Here is a 16,472-nt window from a genome sequence, read left to right as displayed (position 1 = left end):
GGGAGGGGGGGAACAGAGAGAAAAAGGGAGGGGGGAACAGAGAGAAAAAGGGAGGGGGGGAACAGAGAGAAAAAGGGAGGGGGGAACAGAGAGAAAAAGGGAGGGGGGGAACAGAGAGAAAAAGGGAGGGGGGAACAGAGAGAAAAAGGGAGGGGGGGAACAGAGAGAAAAAGGGAGTACAGAATGTTTGAGAGGGATGGGGTGAAAGAGTGAGAGAGACATATAGAAACATCTAGTGATTGAGAGACAGAAACAAAGCAAGAAAGCTATTGAAAGGGACAGATAAACAGTCAGAGGCAGAAACAGAAATAAATGAGGAAAAAAGTAAGGAAGACGATGTACTACAATCAAACTCAAAGGAGGAGACAGATAATGGGGAGAGGCAAAGTGAAAGACATAAAGACACAGAAGGAAACAAACCTAAAAACAAGACAGAGAGTGGGATAAAAAGTGAATGTGAGGGAGAGAGAATGCCGGGAGATTCACTAACACCGGGAGACAAACAGAAACAACGACACTGGGAAAAGTGACATGACAAAGATGAAGGAAGTATCCATTATTTCCCATTCTGTTACGTTTCTGTCAGTCGACCCTGTGCAATTTCCCAGACTGAGACAGTACCATTCCACCAGGACAGTTTGGGCTAAGTGCGATCGCCAAATCCACCCCACTATGACTGAGGATTATTGGTGGCAAAAACACTGGCACTGTATAATCGAGAATAGCCACCACTTGTTTCTATAGAAACACAGGGCCATGTGTTTGAAGGGAGGAGGCAGACCAGACTTGAATCAACAGAGTGTAATTGATGGCAGGGACAGCTGGTAAATTGGTCTCCGATCTTGGACGCCTGGCCTGGGAAGGGGATCATATTTAATTAACATGCCTCAGCCCGCTGTGCTGCAGAGGTTATATTCAGGCCTGAATACAAAATGAGTCTTGATTCAAGTGATATCCCTCAGGCAGTTGGGAAATCAAGCACTGTGACATGATATTGAAGTGTAAACAGGAGAGGGGAGCACTCAACTCAAGTCTAATATGTCACATCAAGTCTCCTGTTTTACAATATGTCCTCTACCTAGATGCAATAGGGGAGGGGAATCTCTTCAAGCCATATCTGACGTGGCTCAGTGAGCTGTGTCCTTACCTCTACATCTAAAGACCTGGATTCAAGAGGTGGGTCACACTATCTCTGAACACGTTGGTTAGAAATTTCAACAAAGAGGCTGTGAAATTAAAGATTGGTGTCATATAACACTAGGTAGTTGTGACATGACATTCTGATTTTAATCTGCTCTTTGAATATGCAAAATAAACAGGGTCTGAAATATATAGAGATTGCAATTCTCTAGAATATATACAAGGCTCACTGTGGCAATGCTGCCATTTTAAGAGATTAGAGATAACACGGTGGAGAGCTGGATGAACACAGCAGGCCAAGCAGTGTCAAAGGAGCAGGAAAGCTGACGTTTCAGGCCTAGACCCTTCTTCAGAAAAGAGATTTTAAGATATTACTTTTGTTCTTTTATTTGAAGAGAGGTGTCGAGCCGTCTCTACGAAGGAAACGATGGAAGCAGCCTGGGTGTGGCCGGCTCTCACAGACCAGGCTTTCTAGCTTTTTTTTTAATTTTTGGGTTTAGTTTTAAGCAGAAGCCTTTGGGGTCTCAAAAGAGTTGGAACTAATGCAGCTTAGCTTCTATACTCTCTGAATTTTCTCTTTATGTTTTTTTCCTCCTGGATTGGAGAACTGCATGTAAGAGTCTGTGTTGAGCCTGCCTTTTTGCCAAAAGGTGTGTTTATGAGATGTTACTACATAGGAACTGTTATTTAAGTTTGTCTCTATATCTATTATTCAGTTAAGTTTTCCAATAGTTAAATCATTCTCAATTCCTCTTCATTCTGGTTGTATTTTATCGATAGTGTTTGAATAAGCTGTGTTTAGCTTAACATCAAGCAGTCCGACCAGTTGCATCGCACCTGGAACACAGCACATCACATAAACGTTTAAAATGACAAGTAAGGGTCCAGGCTATCTTCTCAAAATATATTGAGGGGGTATGGTCCAGTCCACAACACTACCATGCCCCGACAACATTCACAGTACTGTTACTCTGGATGACATACATCGGAGCTGCTAGTGTCTATAACGTATGCTGGGACTGCTGATCAGAGGGCCCCTGTGGTTCAGTCATTATGTCCCCATCTCTGAGCCAGGAGGCCCAGTTTTAATATCCACCTTCTCCAGAGATGTTCCATAACATCCCTTGGATGAGAAAGTATTTATAATCTGGGATGTCACACCACTGTGCTACTGAATGTCAGCCACACCATCAGAAACGCTATCTTTCAGCTGAGACATCAAACCGAGAGGCTGGTCTGGTTTCAGGGAAGGGGAGTTCTCATTGATCTCATGGCCAATATGTAGGAGCAGAATAGGGGAGTTCTCACCAGTGTCCAACATTGATTCCCCTTCTAAGAACACAAAGAGAAAACATGATTATCTGCCTTGCATGAAGGGAAGAGGATTTTCCACCTGTAACTGATCTACCCAAATATATGACCATGTGCTTAAATTAACAGGCATTTAGGTTGTTATGTTGTGTGTCTTGAAGTGGGAACTTGGAGAGAGTGTGTTCCCATGCAACTGCTGCCCTTGTCCCTACAGGTATTCAAGATCATGGCTTTAGAGAGTGACAATATTTTGGATCCAAGTCCATAAGGAAGACTCATCTAAGACTGCTGTCCGTGTCCTAATTCACATGAAATCTCATTGACCCACTACTCATCTGTCAGTGACTTCCATTGACTGCTGGCCCAGCAGCACTTCAATTTCAAACATTCCATCGTCAATCTCAAATTTCTCCATGATCTCACCCGGCCCTACTTCTGTAACTTCCTCCAACTCCACAATCTTTCAAGATATTGGCTCATCTTCTATTCAAGCCTCTTGGACAGCTTAAATTTTAACTGACCCCCCTAGAACCTAAACTCTGTAATTCCCCCTCGAAATTCTTTCATCTCTCCCTCCCACTCTGCTCCTTTAAAGAATTTCTTGAAGGATATCTCTTTGACTAACCTTTGTTCACATGTCATCTGTGGCTTGATGCAAACTTTTATTTGCTAATGCTCCTACAAAGGATCTTGGGACCTTTCACCTTGTTAAAAGTGTTTGATAATGATAATGTAAATTGTTGTAAATTCATAGATACTCTCTGGGCATTTTCCAAGATTACCTCTGATAAAATCAAGCAGGCTGGAGAGCACAAATCTTTTTCGGCCATCTCACTTAAAGTTTGAAATCAAACAAACCTGGGGACTTCCTGTCATGGGAGGCAGCACAGGCTGAGATGGCCTGAATGATCTACTCCAGTTTCTAAATGCCACACCAGTGAAGAGAGTGAGTCTTACCAAGAGATATTGTGACATAAGATCACCAGAAAAAGGAACTGGCCAATCAGCCCCTCAAGCCTGCTACGCCATTCGATAGGATCATAGCTGAACTCGGATTGTGGCTACAATCCCAACTTTCTGTGGCCATTTATACATATGCATGTAGCAGAATAAACCAGTTAGTAGTTTAATAAAAACTGAAAGAACTGTGGATTAGATTAGATTTCCTACAGTGTGGAAACAGGGCCTTCGGCCCAAAAAATCCACACTGCCCTTTGGAACATCCCACCCAGAACCATCCCCCTATGACCCACACACCCCTGAACACTACGGGCAATTTAGCATGGCCGATCCACCTAGTCTGCACATCTTTGGACTGTGGGAGGAAACCTGAGCACCCGGAGGAAACCCACGCAGACACGGGGAGAATGTGTAAACTCCGCACAGACAGTTGCCCGAGGCTGGAATCGAACCCGGGCCCCCAGCACTGTGAGGCTGAAGTGCTAACCACTGAGCCACCGTTGTAAACCAGCAGCAAAAACAAAGTTGCTGGAAAAGCTCAGCAGGTCTGGCAGTGAATTAAAAAAACAGAGTTACTGCTTTGAGTCCGGTGACCCTTCCTCAGAACCAACGTTACAGTTAGCAGCTTGATGTTGACTCTCCCTGTGCTGCACCTTGTTCAGTTTATTCTGCAAGGGTATTCCATTGAGCAGTGATATATCCACAATCTGATCACTGTACAAAGGCTATCTTTTGGTAAGTGCTGCTTCAACAGGTATTATTGAGAAAGGTGCATGCTAGGTGGATTGGCAACACTAAAGAGCCCATAGTGTTCAGGGATGTGTAGGTTAGGTGCACTCACCATGGGAAATGCAGGGTTACAGGGATAAAGTAGGGGACTGGGCTTGGATGGAATGCTCTTCAGAGGGCTGGTGTGCACTCGTTGGGCCGAATGGCCTGTTTTTGCACTGTATGGTTTTTATATTTGAAGGATGTAGTCATGCTCGAGAATGTTTCTGTGTATTTGTGAAGGAGATCAAAGTGTTCTTCACTGCAAAACACATCCTGAATATTCCTAGAATAATATAGCCAAGGAGCACTGAAACAGACTCTTCGGTCCCACCAGTCTATGCCAACCATAATCCCAAACTAAACTACTGCCTACTCCTGGCCCATTATCCTCCGAACATTTCTCATTCAAATTCTCATCTAAATGTCTTTTAACTATTGCAACTGTACCCACATCCATCACTTCTTCTGGGAAATATTCTCTGTGTAAAACGATTGGTCCTCATGTCTTTAAAAAATCTTTCTCCTCTCACCTTAAAAATATGCCCTACAGTCTTGAAACCACGCCCCCCGACACTAGGAAAAAGACACCTACCACTCATACATCCCGCGTGATTTTATAAAGCTCTACAAGGCCACCCCTCTGCGCCAAAATCCTATACAATCTCAACATGTTGAAACCGCTATACTCAAAGATCCGAGCAATGAAGCATAATAATCCTGATAATCCAGCTGTTAGGGACATTTGGGCCAAAGGGAAAGTGCAATATTTCTAACTAAAACAGGTCCGGAATCGTATGAAACACTCAAGAACTTGCTTAACCCATGCTAAGTCAAAAGAAACATTGCTGTCACATTATTCAAGAAATTCTGAGCATATTTACAAAGCCATTGATAACAAGGTGTGGAGCAGGATGAACACGGGCCAGGCAGCATCAGAGGAGCAGGAAAGCCGATGTTTCGGGTCTGAAACCTTCTTCAGCAAAACAAATTTCTGAAGGACGGTCCAGGCCCAAAACATTAGCTTTTCTGCTCCTCTGATGCTGTTTGGCCTGCTATGTTCATCCAGCTCTACACCGTGTTATCTCAGATTCTCTATCATCGTCAGTTCCTACTATCCCTTCACAAAGACATTGCCTAGCTTAGGATTACGATTAGGGTTAGGGTTAGGGTTAGGGTTAGGGTTAGGGTTAGAGAAAGTTAAAGTTAGGTCTAGGGTTAGGATTAGGATAAGGGTTTGAGTTACAGTTACAGGTAGAGATAGGGTTAAAGTTAGGGTCAGGATCAGGGTCAGAGTGAGGAGCATTTCACTACGAAGAGAGGCTGAACAAGCTCGGGTTATTTGAGAGGGGACGTGATAGAGATGTATAAGATTATGCGGTGCATGGACAGGGTGGATAAGAAGCACCTATTCCCCTTAGTTGAAGTGTCACTAACAATGGGGTATACTTATAAGGCAAAAGGCAGAATGTTTAGAGGAGATTTGAGGAAATGCTGTCTCACCCAGAGGATGGTGGGAATCTAGAATGCACAGTTGTTGAGACAGGAAACCTCACAACCTTAAAACGTAGAGATAATGGGAAGTGCAGATGCTGGAGAATCCAAGATAACAAGGTGTGAAGCTGGATGAACACAGCAGGCCAAGCAGCATCTCAGGAGCACAAAAGCTGATGTTTCAGGCCTAGACCCTCCTTCAGAAATTTTTTTTGCTGAAGAAGGTTTCAGACCCGTCAGCCTTTGTGCTCCTGAGATGCTGCTTGGCCTGCTGTGTTCATCCAGCTTCACACTTTGTTATCAATGGTGACCATGTTGGTTTTGTTTGAAAACCCATTTGGTTCATTAAAACCATTAGGGAGGGGAAATCTACCATCTTATCCCATCTGAGCTACATGTGACTTCAAGTCCACAGCAACGCTGTTGATTCTAAAATGCCCTCTGGGCAATTAGGGATTGACAATAAATGCTGGTCTAGCCAATGGCACCCATTTCCCATGACCAAATAAACAGAATATAATACAATAAGAAGCACAGGGCGTCCAATGATAATTCAGATCATCATAATCATTGCACATTGAATGGAGCTCCAGTGGACACTAAAGTTGGCAATGTGATTTCTGAGTCACTATGCTATCAAAAGTTGAGCCAGTGAGAGCTGAACAAGCTGTATGGAGAATGAAGGGAGGAGGGAAAATCCCCATATTATGGGAAAAGTAACAACTCCTGTCAGCTACAAGGAGCAACAAGTAAAATTATCAAGTGTAGGCTTAAAAAAGAAAGCTAGAGATGATTCATATTGAATGTGAAATGTTAACTGCTTCTCTCTCCACAGATGCAGCCAGACCTGCTATGTTTCTCCAGCACTTCCTGTTTATATTTCAGATCTCCAACAACCACATTATTTAAACACCCAGCAGGAACTAGTTAAAAACATTGAAGTGAAACTGGAGTGGAGTGTATCTTTTTGGACAGAAGTGAAAGTCCGAACACAAGACAATGTGATCATCAGGTATCCTTCAATCTCTGGCGAAACTGGCCATCTGGTTCAAGGATACAAAGTCAACCTGCAGGTTCAGAGGAACTCCAGCCCATCATATCACAGACTACTCTGTATCCCTGTGCCCTATGGGAAGGGTTGGAAAGGCTGGAGTTGGAGAACATCATCACAAGAGCGGAAAACAGTAATCTGGTACTGAAGGAAAGAGGCCGAGTGAGGCTGTAGTTCTGAAGAAGGGGCACTGGATCTGAAACATTTACTTCTGCTTCTCTCCGTTCTTGAGAGACTCTCATTATTTTAAAGCGGAATTGCACAAGGTATGTTTCCTCAGATTAAGGGGAAGACTCGCATTTATACAGTTTGGAGGAACACAGCAGGCCAGGCAGCAGTAGAGGAGCAGGAGGGCTGACGTTTTGGGTCAGGACCCATTTCTGAAGAAGGGTCCTGGCCCGGAACATCAGCTTTCCTGCTCCTCTCATGCTGCCTGGCCTGCTGCGTTCATTCAGCTCCACACTGTGTTATCTCAGACTCCAGCATCGGCAGTTCTTACTATCTCCACATTTATATAGTGCCCTTCACATTCTCAGAATACTCCAAAGTTCATTCCTGTTAATTATGCACTTTTAAGATGTTGCCACATAACAGCCAATGTCCAGAACGATCCTAGAAACTGCAATGAAATGAAAACACCAGATGGGGCATTTTTCATGGCTTTTGAGAATGGCCATCAATTAGTCAGGCCTCAACAACAACCGAAAAAAACACAGAAGTTGCTGGAAAAGCCCAGCAGGTCTGGCAGCATCTGTGAAAAGAAATCAGAGTTAACGTTTTGGGTCCAGTGACCCTTCCTCAGAACGATTCAGGCCTCTTTTGCTCTTCTTGAATGTGTCCTGTAGATTGTCACCATCCCCATCCAAAAGGTAGAGATGATCTCAGTTTAATGTCTCATTCCCAGGATAGCATTTCGAATAGTGCAGCGCTCCCTCAGGACAGCTGTGGGAGAGTCAATGTAGATTTGGTTGTTAAATCTCTGGACTGGGACTTGGACCAGTGACTTCCTAACTGAGGTGAACATGACCGACAATGGAAACTGATGTGACAATCACACACATTCACCCTCACAAATGAGCACACACACAAACACACATTCACACACACACACTCTCATACTCACACACTCAAACACACACACCCTCACTTATACTCACATTCAAATCTGTACACACTTAAACATACTCAAACACACACACACTCACTTTCATACATACACACATAGACATATTTTCACATGCACCCATACTCATGAACACACGAACAAACTTGGGGACACTCAATTGTGCACATATTCACTCTGATATTCATAGACTCAATCACACACACACACACACACACACACACACACACACAATCACAGAATTGTTATGGTGCATGAGGCCATTCAGCCCATTGTGCCTGCACTGAAGTTCTATCACCAAGTGCCTTTCCCCGTATCCCTGCACAACATTTCTATCCAAATAACAGTCTAACGCCCATCTTAAATGCATCAATTGTACCTGCCTCCACCACATTTCCAGGCAGTGCATTCCAAAACCTAACTTCTCGCTGTGTGAAATAGTTTTATCTCACAACACCCTCGTTTCTCTGCCCTCATATTCTTTTCTCTTTTGCAAGGGGGAACAGTTCCTCCCAATCCACTCTGACCAGCCCACTCACGATTTTGAAAACCTCTCTCAATCTCTTCCCTAACCATCTTCTCTCCGGGGAGAACAGTCCCAAAATCTTCAATCTCACCCTATCACTGCCTTACTGCTCCTCTGATGCTGCTTGGCCTGCTGTGTTCATCCAGCTCTACACCTTGTTATCTCAGATTCTCCAGTATCTGCAGTTCCTACTATGTCTCATAGTTGTGGTCTAGACAGTTTTATGACGTTTACACTCCTCGATCCATTTCCATTAATTGCTTCTGCACTCTCTGCAACACATTCACATCTTTCCAATAACATAGCACCAACAACTATGCACAATACTCCAACTGAGGTCTAGTACAAATTATGTTGATTTGCTTACTGATCTTCCTCTGACTGAAAATAGGTTGTCCCCACTTATGGAATGAAATCCTTCACCATTTTAGACACATTAATTTAATCTTCTTTTAACCATTGTCTGCAATGGGGTGAAGCCTGAACTTCTCCTATCTCCCCACAAACCCCCACGTCTCTGAAACAAAGCCTCATTTACAGTCCCACCAAGACCCAGGCGTCCAGGGGTGGTCTAAGAATCAGCCATAGTTGTGGTCTAAAATAACGAGGTGTAGAGCTGGATGAATATAGCAGGTCAAGTACCATCAGAGGAGAAGGAAAGCTGTCGTTTCGGGCCTAGACCCTTCACATTTTCTGAAGAAGGGTCCAGACCCGAAGTGTCAGCCTTACTGCTCCTCTGATGCTGCTTGGCCTGCTGTGTTCATTCAGCTCTACACCTTGTTATGTCAGATTCTCCTGTATCTGCAGTTCCTACTATCTCTCATAGTTGTGGTCTAAACAGTTTTATGAAGTTTAAGCTTAATCAACTTGCTAGTCTAGTTGGCTCTTTGTTAGTGACAAACATTACCTCTGTTGGGCGTGTTTAAGAGCAGAACTGAGTGTGTTGCTGATCAGCAGAATGAGGCAGCTTGGGGACCACTGTTGAATATGATTCTGTTTAACTGCTCCCAGGAGGCTAATACAGACAGTCAGTCAATAACTGCTTTTCAACAGATTGCCTGGGGACTGACCAATAATGACAGCTCCTCTGTATCGCATTCAATCACCTGAGCCACCATCTGCTATTGGAAATGTCCCCAGGGTTGTGGGGGGTTAGGCAGCTGTCCAGGAACAAACTGGTGATTAACAGCGACTCAGCAGATCTTCCCTCTGTCTCGGTGGAAAACAGGGACTGAGTCCTCAGGCTGGGCTGATTCCCTTCCCATCAGGTCATTGTGACTGTAGGGAGGATGTCCATCAGCAGTTGGCTAATACGGCCAGTTTAAACTGTGCTCAAGAGACTGCAGAGCCGAGAGGTTAAAGGAAATTGCAGTGCACTTGAACACGTGTGTGTGTGTGTGAGAGAGAGAGAGCATTTCTGCCTGTGCACGGGTGTGTGTAAGTGCTATTGTGCCCACATGTGCCCGTGTGTGTGTGAGGGAGTGCTGATTGAGAGAACAAGGGCACTTGAACCTCTTGCTCAGTGACAGTCAGTTTTGCGAAGGTGCCTGAAGCCTTGCTGTCTGATACCACTGAACCCAGGTCCTTTATCCTGGCTGCACACTCGCAAACATGACAGGGACCTTTGTACATAGCTCAATGATAAAGGAGCTGGATTTAATCATGGGTGAGCAAAAGATACAGGGGAGGCAATAGCCTGGTGGTACTTTCATTGGGGTCAGAGACCTAGGTAATGTTCTGGGGACCTGGGTTCAAATCCCACCATGGCAAATAATGGAATTTGAATTCAATTTAAAAATCATCTAGAATTAAGAATCTAATGAATCCATTGTCAAGTGTTGTAAAAACCCATCTGGCTCACTAATGTCCTTTAGGGAAGGAAATCTGTTGTCTTTTCCTGGTCTGGCCTACATGTGACTCCAGACCCACAGCAATGTAGTTGGCTCTTAAACTGCCTGCTGGGCTGTGATAGTTAAACAAGGTCAGCCAAATGGGCCTCATAGAATATGAGTTCCCTGTTTGGGGCTGTTAATCTGGTCCAATCAGGGAACCCTGGCCGATAGATATAAACAGGATTGTCAGAGGTTCTATCCACTCTGAGAGAGCTGGATCAGTGTCAAGGACTCTCCACAGATAAATAAAGGGTAACTTGGTGATAGGACACCAGCCTCCGTGCAATTATTACATGGGCAATTAAGGATGGGCAATAAATGCTGGACTAACCAATAATGCCCTTGTTCTATGAATAGATTTTTAAAAAGCCAGGACCTGCTCATTTAGAGATCATACCTTTCAATTCTCTAATGTCTGCACAGTCAATGAAACTCTTTGGAATTGTAGTAACTCCTCTCAATGGGGAGGTTGCACTTGGAATGTTCCAGAAATCAATGTCTATCAACAGCAATATAGTACAACCGCATTTCTGAAACACACAAGCCAGTCACACAATGTGAACCTGTTTGAGTCAGATTCTGGCTTTATGTGATCGTCAAATCAGTGCCATTGCAGATAACTTCACTCATCCAATGCAAGAACAACTTTACAAATTTTTTTTTTGTTTAAGAGACTCACTGTGAAGTAAGAAGCAATAATACAGATACTTGGGGGCCAGCCCAAGCCCGGAAGAGATACATGGACACACCCTGCCATTAGAAATGACCAAAATCATCAAACTTTACTTTCAGTGAAATTTGGGAGTTTACCTGTGATACCAATATAATGGATTTGCAGTTGGCAGCTCAGATTGAGTTGACTGGGACCAAACTTGTTGGAATTTAGTAGAATGAGGGGGGGACCTTACAGAAGCATTATAGAGGGAATAGATAAGAGAGAAGCAAGGAAGGCTGTTTCCACTGGTGTGTAAAACTAGGAGATGGGGGCTTAACCTCAAAATAAGGGGGGAGCAGATTTAGAACTGAGTTGAGGAAGAACTTCTTCAGCCAAAGGATTGTGAATCTGTGGAATTCCCTGCCCTGTGAAGCAGTTGAGGCTTCCTCGTTGAATGTTTTTAAGGCAAAGATAGACAGAATTTTGAACAGTAAAAGCATTAAGGGCGATGTTGAATGGGTGGGTAAGTGGAGCTGAGTCTCAAAAATATCAGCCATAATTTTATTCAATGGTGCGAGGGGCTCAAGGGACAAGACAGGATACTACTCCTAATGTTTTTATGTTCTTAAGACCCCCTAATGTATTATAATTGTGGTAAGTATGGTCTATCAAATGGTAACTTTTATCATCTAATTGTTGTACCTGAGGCCTGTCATGGACTAAAATATTTTTAAAAAGAGAAGAAAGATTGAGCTGAAATGGCAGCAGTCGCATACTTCAGGAGAGCACACATGGAACACGTGAAGTTCCCGAAGCTAAAATTACTGATTTTATCAAAACACATCAAAACCAGGCAGCTAAGTCACACTGAGAAATTCACCTCTCCAGTTTAACTTCACACATCTGTGTTTACTTCATATGTTGGGCCATAAAGGGCTCACCTGCCAGTTACCAGAATGTTCACAAGGTCTGCAGCCTTTGCAGCATCCAACTGTTTTTGATATCACATGGAGTGAATCGAATTGGCTGAAGACTGGTATCTGTAACACTGGAGACCACTGGAGGAGGCCGAGATGGATCGCCCACTTGGCATTTCTAGCTGAAGATTGCTGTGACTGCTTCAGCCTTATCTTTTGCACTGATGCACTGGGCTCTTCCATCATTGGGGACGGGGATATTTGTGGAGCCTTCTCCTCCAGTGAGTTGTTTAATTATCCTCGACTGCTCAGGACTGGAGATCTTGGATTTGATCTGTTGGTTGTTGGATCACTTAGCTCTCTCTATCACTTGCTACTTTTGCTGTTTGGCATGTAAATAGTCTTGTTTGGTAGCTTTACCAGGATGACACCCCATCTTCATGTATGCCTGGTGCTGCTTCTGACACGCTCTTCTGCACTCTCCATTGAACAAAGTTCGATCCCCTGGCTTGAGTAGGTGATATGCCAGACCATGAGATTAAAGATTGAGCTGGAGCAAAGTTCTGCTGCTGTTGATGGCCCACAGTGCCTGATAGATGCCCAGTCTTGATTGATACTTCTGTTAAAAGTCTGTCCCATTTAGCATGGTGACAGTGCCACACAACACGATGGAGGTTGCTCTCAATGTGAAGGCAGGGCTTCATCTCCACAAGGACTGTGCGATGGTCACTCTTACTGATATGTCATGGACAGACGCATCTGCAGCTGGAATATTGGAAAGGATCAGGCCCAAAATGTTTTTCTCTCTTGTTACTTCCCTCACCACCTGCTGCAGGCCCAGTCCAGCAGCTAAGTCCTTTAGGGCCCGACCAGCTCGATCAGTAGCTCTGCTGCCGAGCCACTCTTGGCGGTGGACATTGAAATCAAAGATAAAGTCACCAAAGATCCTCAGACAGCACCTTCCAAACCCATGACCACTTCATTTAGAAGGACAAGGGCAGCAGATACATGGGAACACTACTGCCTTCAAGTTCCTCTCCAATCAACTCACCATCCTGACTTAGAAGTATATCCCTGTTGCTGGGTCAAAAATTCTTGGTATTGTCTCCGTGAGGACTTTGTGGGTTAACCCACAGCAGGTGGGCTGCAGCAGTTCAAGAAGGCAGCTCATCACCACCTTCTCAAGGGCAATCAATGCAGGCCACCAGAGGCACCCACACCCCATAATGAATAAAAAAAAGTGAGCCAGCCTAGAAAAACAATGGAACTGGGCTCAGGAATACACAGCCCACTGCCTTTCAACAGTAGCTTTTCGGTCATAGTGCAGAGAGAAGAGAAGACAAATTTGTGACCGCAAGAGTTGGAACTCTCCCTGCCTGTTTGTCTCATCATCTAGGATACAGAGCCTGAGAGAAGACAAAATTTGGAAAACAACCATTCACTGAGAACCCAAAGAGACCCACAGATTCTGCTATTGCTGGGGAGGCATGTTAATCATTGAACTGTGGTCTCAGTTGAAAATGTAAGCTCTCAAGGGCTCCAAGATCTTTTTAAGCTCACAACTGTTATTGCACTTAGCTGTACCAGTCACTCACTTTTTTAAACTCATTACCTGTGCTTGCGTGTGTTACATGTCACATTTTAAAATATTTTTCATGCCAACAATAGATGATGAATTCCTCTTTTTTCATGCAAGAAAACACGGATAATAGTCCTTCATTTTCTAATGAAGTTTATTTTAATTGAAGAGTGTTAGTTGTGTGGAGTAAGAAAAGAAAAATATTTAATATCATCAACTGAGAAGGGGTTATGAAGAAGGGAGCTGATTCCTGTTCCTCACTACATGTTGGGTGCACATATACCATATGGATTGCAGCCGGTCAACAATGTAGTTCATCATCATCACTTTTCCGATCATAATCAGGGATAGGAAAAAAGCATTTGGGCTGAAAGGCCTGTTCCTGTGCTGTATTGAATATTGAAAAATATCCCTTTACACAATGTTTTAAAAATATTTACAGGTATAAAGTATACTCCAATGTATCTGATAAACTGCGAACATTTCCCAAAGACCAGATTGCTGTAAAAACCCAAACAGTTCACTCAGGAGAAAGACATACATTTATGGAGCACCTTTCACAATTTCAGAAAGCTTCTTCCTACCTTTGAGGGACTTTTAACGTGTTGCAACATTGGAAATGTGGCAGTAAATTGTGCAGAGCAAGATCACACAAACAGCAATGTCAAACCCGCAGACAAGGGTGGCGCAGTGGTAGTATGGCGCACTGACCTCTACATCAGCGAGGCCAGACGCCAACTCTCCGACACCACCTCCTACCGCCTCCTCGATCATGACCCCACACCCGAGCACCAAACCATCATCTCCAACACCATTCACGACCTCATCACCTCAGGGGACCTCCCACCCAGAGCCTCCAACCTCATTGTTCCCCAACCCCGCACGGCCCGTTTCTATCTCCTTCCCAAAATCCACAAACCTGCCTGCCCTGGTCGACCCATCGTCTCAGCCTGCTCCTGCCCCACTGAACTCATCTCCACCTATCTGGACTCCATTTTCTCCCCTTTGGTCCAGGAACTCCCCACCTACGTCCGTGACACCACCCACGCTCTCCACCTCCTCCAGGACTTCCAATTCCCTGGCCCCCAACACCTCATCTCTAATGACAGTATAATTGGTTTCTGTATTAACATTTAGGAGATAAATATACTGGCTACCATGCAAGGGAGAAGACCCCTGCCTTTCTTCAAAATAATGGGATTATTTGCGTCCTGCAGATTGAACTCTGTTCCAACATCTCATCTGGAAGATGTTTCTTACTCCCCACTAATGCTGCATCAGGGCATTTTCTAATATCTGTTCACCAGATGCCAACAGTGGTGTAGCAGTAATGTCACTGGGCAAGCTCTCCAGGGGCTCAGGCTAATGTTCTGGGGACTGTGGAATCAAATGTGCGATGGCTCAGCAGTTAGCACTGCTGCCTCACAGCGCCAAAGACCCAGGTTCAATTCTTGGATGACTGGCTGTGTAGAGTTTGCATGTTTCCCTGTGTCTGCGTGGGTTTCCTCCGGGTGCTCCGGTTTTCTCCCACAGTCCAAAGATGGGCAGGTTAGGGTGGATTTGCCGTGCTGAATTCAGTGTCCAGGGATGTGCAGGTTAGGTGGGTTATAGGAAGACGGGTCTGGGTGGGATGTTCTAAGGTTCGGTGTGGACTTGTTGGGCTGAAGGGCCTATTTCCACACTGTGGGGATTAAAAGAAAACCTGCCATGGCAGCTGGTGGAATTTAAATTCAACTAAAATGACATTAGAATATAAAGCTGACTCAGTAACAAAGAAACCATTGTTGGTGTTTATAAAGACCCATTCACTATTGCCATTTAGGGAAGGAAATCTGCTGGCCTACACGTGACTCCAGACCCACAGCAATGAGGTTGGCTCTTACCCATCCTCTAATGCAGCCTAGCAAGCCAATCAGTTCAAGGGCAAATTAGGATGGACGTTGAATGGCGATGCCCACAACCCTGTGAAAGAACAAAATGTAAAAATCTCTAGACTTGGGTGACTACGTCAGTAAAGGATGGTAGGGTGTGCTGGCAAGCAATTAGCTCTCAATCCACGAAATCAAAATTAAATAGATTATGTAGACATTATTGCACTGATGTTGTGAGTGGGACACTACACTATGTAAATTGATCCGTCATTTTTTTGAACATTGCAATAGGCTCAATCCAGATTCGTAGACACAGATATTTCAAGCAAAGAAGGAGGGCTTTCATCCTCTCATGTCCACTCATTCTCTAATTCCATTTTCCATGTGACTCCAGACCTACAGCAATATGGCTGATTCTTAACCACCCTCCAAAATGGCCTAGCAAACCACTCAGTGGGGATGGGCAGCCAGCACTGGCGATGGCCTCATCCCAAGCAATACCTTTTAGAATGAAACATTCTAGAAAAGCACTAGATTGTAGGACGGTGATATGGAAATGCAAGCTGATTCGCCAAAAGTGCAATCAGACACGGAAGAGGGGAGAATGCCCAAAGTAAACCAACTGAAAAAAGAAACTGCTGGCAATAAAATAGATGAAACAGGAATTTCCCTTAAACATCAGGTAGCTCAGAATAACCTTGTTCTGAGTGGCAAATGTCTTTGAAACTTGCATCCACCTTAACCACTCAAAATGACTTTTCCCCAACACTCAACACCAGAGCCCCCAACCTCCAAGGATGCATCGTCAGCCCCCTGCCGTGCTCCCTGCACACCCATGACTGTGTTGCCAAATTCTGAATGAATGCCATCTACAAATTCGCTGATGATATCACCTTGGCAGGATGGATATCTTAAAATGACGAGTCTGAATACAGAAAGGAGATAGAGGGCTTGGTGACACGGTGCAATGAGAACAACCTCTACCTCAATGTCAGAAGAGCTAAAGAACTCATGGCTGACTTCAGAAAGAAAGGAGGAGTACACACCCCCATCTACATTGATGGAACTGAGGTTGAGAGGCTGGGGGGTTTGTAGTTTTTCAGAGTGACGATAATTGAAGATCTGTCCTGGACTTCCCGCGTAGATGTGATGGTCAAGAAGGCACAGCAATACCTCTTCTTTCTC

Source organism: Stegostoma tigrinum, chromosome 6 (genome assembly GCF_030684315.1).
Source record: "Stegostoma tigrinum isolate sSteTig4 chromosome 6, sSteTig4.hap1, whole genome shotgun sequence".
NCBI classification, from domain to species: Eukaryota; Metazoa; Chordata; class Chondrichthyes; order Orectolobiformes; family Stegostomatidae; genus Stegostoma; species Stegostoma tigrinum.
The sequence above is the reverse complement of the archived record's forward strand: the minus strand, read 5'-3'. Positions refer to the sequence as shown.